A 4,039-nucleotide genomic window follows, 5' to 3' on the forward strand; every position below is an offset into this window, starting at 1 on the left:
ATGGCCATAATTAACTATATGTAATTGTAACCTAAAGTAAATAACAAGTCTTAAAATACAATAACTCTAAATTATTCTAAATTGTAACGCACCCAAAATTTACAACAATCAAACTTCATTCTTCTTCAATGTAGCATGAATTGAAACATCTTTTGATAATTTTGACAACCTTTTCTTCACATCTTCATTGAAGTATATTGTATGATTGATGTCTCTTGGTTCATATCATTCTCCACTTCTTCAAGAGGATTCGTCCTCGAATCTATTTGTGAAACTTTGCTGCAGAAAAAAGTTATGGAAATACGAAAGACTTCACAACACTCTCTCACGAGTATACACTCAAAAAATTTTAGGACACTCTTTTTACACTCAGTTACACAAATGAAGCTCCCATTCTCACCCTTTAAAATTTTAAATAGAGCAAAGATTGAATTTTGAACTCTGGGTTGATTAAAAACTAAAAAGATGAAAATAAATGAAAATCAAATTGAGAAGAAACGCAAAGGAAACATATATCCGATCTTGAGCCTGAAGCTCTGATACCAAATGATAAGATAAGAAATCACTACAAGGGGAGTAAGATTCGGATTACCTTGTTGATCGAATATCTCAAAGCAAGAACACTTGATTGAGATTCGAATAACTCCACAAGCAAGATCGATCATGTCTAGCTTGAATGACTCTTGTTGATCAAATATCTCAAATACTTGTTTGAGATTCGAATCACTCCACAAGCAAGATTGATCATGTCGAGCTTGAATGATTCTACATGCAATCTAAACTACATAGAATTGCAAAGAAACTTAGTCATTGGCCAAAGAAAAGCACAAATGCTTCTTTTACTATATTTTCCAAGTCTGCTTACAAATACAACATACAAGGCTTTTATATAGCCTCAAAAATGAAACTATTAAAGGCATTCCAAGAGTTGTAACATTCATACTTAATGGCCATAATTAACTATATGTAATTGTAACCTAAAGTAAATAACAAGTCTTAAAATACAATAACTCTAAATTATTCTAAATTGTAACCCACCCAAAATTTTCAACAATCAAACTTCATTCTTCTTCAATGTAGCATGAATTGAAACATCTTTTGATAATTTTGACAATCTTTTCTTCACATCTTCATTGAAGTATATTGTATGATTGATGTCTCTTGGTTCATATCAGAAGCTTATTTCATTCATATCCCCTTCCCAATCAAAAGGAGAATGCGGGTTTGGCACACTTGAGTTGGGACTTCGATTGGAGACCAACTTAGGGGTTTCGCCTTGGTTTGGTACATTCTTATCTAGTTAGTTGGGTTGAGCCTTTCGTTGAGCAGTTGATCAACCAGCCCGCCCTGTTCAATATTTGCAATGCGATGAAAAAGCTGTCAGAATTACGATGAATAAGCTAATATATTCGATTTGCTTCGCTCATTGAGCTTACGCTTGCAACTATTATTCCTTAGCACTAAGCGTCTTCAATCCTCTCCCTCCCTATCGGGAGAGCTACTATACTACATAGCCTCCCCTTTTAGTTGAGCTACTACGTACCTCTGACTTACTTCATACCTTAATAGTTGATCTGCTCCCTTGTTCTCTCTACTCTAACAACACGCAATAAAACTCTCTCTACTTCATCCGAATGCTGCTAACTCCTCTTTCTTTCTAGTAGGTTCCTTTTTCCTTTTTTCTAAGGTGCTTTATCTTCTTTTTGTTGGATTTCCTCTTCCTTACCGAAAAGCCTATATTTCCAAACAAAGGCTGAAGCAGATTGCCAGTCACAAGAGAGACTTTTGGGTAAATGCAGAGGAATAAAGAACCTTATTAGGCTTAGAGCAGGAACTCGAATAAGACCGGACTATTTCGACGAAAAGGCCTGACAAGGGAAGTTCATACTCTCACTCAAGCCAAAGATAGATTTTGTCTCGTCCCTTACTTAGTCCTGTCAGTAAACATTTCTTTTTTCGGGCCCGACCTTTAGTTGAGTGCCATCAGTCAGTGGGAGAGACTTCCTTCACCCTTCGTTCAGTCACTAACTCAGTGAAGCGCGCCCTCAGTTTATCTCGCTTCTAGCTCCCATAAGCGATCTATCTCTTCTCCTTTAAAGCAAGAAGTACTAAACGGACCTTAAACTAGAGCCAGGAGACAGATCCGAATACTGACTCGAGGAACAGCTTACGGGGAAGGGGATCATAAAGACTAAAGCGGGAGTGCAGTTACCATAGCTAGTTTCGTGAGGAAACTCTTTTTCGTAGGTTCAGTCTTTCAAGCAAGCTTTCGGCTCAAGGCCTCGTGCTCGGTAGGTCGTAGAGAAAAGGGTTAGTTGTGGGGGTCGAGGGCTACTTTTAAGAGAAAGCTTTTCATGTCATATACACCTTTAATCTCTTGCTCTATCAATTCCTTCCTTTAATCTACCTTGACCCTATATATATACAGCATAGCACCGAACCAAAGTGAAACCTGAACTACGTGAGAGCTCAAAGCTAGTCGAATCCTGACTTTTTGTTATCCCGCTCCTTAGCCATAGCCACTAGGATCAGAAGTCCGGGCTACTTACTTTAGATCACTTTCTCATCTGCATCACTTTTCTTTCACATTTCCCAAAACTCATTCGATTGCTCGTAACAGACGTGATGGATAAAGATGGGGGTAGGGACTATTGATCTAAGGTAGCTTGCGGTCTAACTCAATTAAAGATATGAGCCGGTTATAGTAGGTAGGCTTCTATCCGACAGGGTTTTATGGCTGATATCGGATAGGAAGAGAGAAGCTGACTTTCTTTCCTACTGACTGAACTGCTTGAATTAGTTTCAGGAAGGGGGGCTTCTGGCCAGGGGAGAGGTGATAAGATAAGGAAATCAACTACAAGGAGAGTAAGATTCGGATTACCTTGTTGATCGAATATCTCAAGGCAAGAACACTTGATTGAGATTCGAATCACTCCACAAGCAAGATCGATCATGTCTAGCTTGAATGACCCTTGTTGATCAAATATCTCAAACACTTGTTTGAGATTCGAATCACTCCACAAGCAAGATTGATCATGTCGAGCTTGAATGATTCTACATGCAATCTAAACTACATAGAATTGCAAAGAAACTTAGCCATTGGCTAAAGAAAAGCACAAATGCTTCTTTTAATATATTTTCCAAGTCTCCTTACAAATCCAACATACATTGCTTTATATAGCATCAAAAATGAAACTATTGAAGGCATTCCAAGAGTTGTAACATTCATACTTAATGACCATAATTAGCCATTAGGTAATTGTAACCTAACTGAAATAAAAAGTCTTAAAATACAATAACTCTAAATTGTAACCCACCAAAAATTAATAACAATCAAACTTCATTCTTCTTCAATGTGGCATGAATTGAAACATCTTTTGATAATTTTGACAACTTTTTCTTCACATCTTCATTGAAGTATATTGTATGATTGATGTCTGATAAGATAAGGAATCAATACAAGGGGAATAAGATTCGGATTACCTTGTTGATCGAATATCTCAAGGCAAGAACACTTGATTGAGATTCGAATCACTCCACAAGCAAGATCGATCATGTCTAGCTTGAATGACTCTTGTTGATCAAATATCTCAAACACTTGTTTGAGATTCGAATCACTCCACAAGCAAGATTGATCATGTCGAGCTTGAATGATTCTACATGCAATCTAAACTACATAGAATTGCAAAGAAACTTAGCCATTGGCTAAAGAAAAGCACAAATGCTTCTTTTAATATATTTTCCAAGTCTTCTTACAAATACAACATACATGGCTTTATATAGCCTCAAAATGAAACTACTAAAGGCATTCCAAGAGTTGTAACATTTATACTTAATGGCCATAATGAGCCATTATGTAAATGTAACCTAAAAATACAATAACTCTAAATTATTCTAAATTGTAACCCACCCAAAATTTACAACAATCAAACTTCATTTCTTCTTTAATGTAGCATGAATTGAAACATCTTTTGATAATTTTGACAACCTTTTCTTCACATCTTCATTGAAGTATATTGTATGATTGATGCTTCTTGGT

This window comes from Cucurbita pepo, chromosome 2 (assembly GCF_057944985.1).
Source record: "Cucurbita pepo subsp. pepo isolate OVF chromosome 2, ASM5794498v1, whole genome shotgun sequence".
NCBI classification, from domain to species: Eukaryota; Viridiplantae; Streptophyta; class Magnoliopsida; order Cucurbitales; family Cucurbitaceae; genus Cucurbita; species Cucurbita pepo.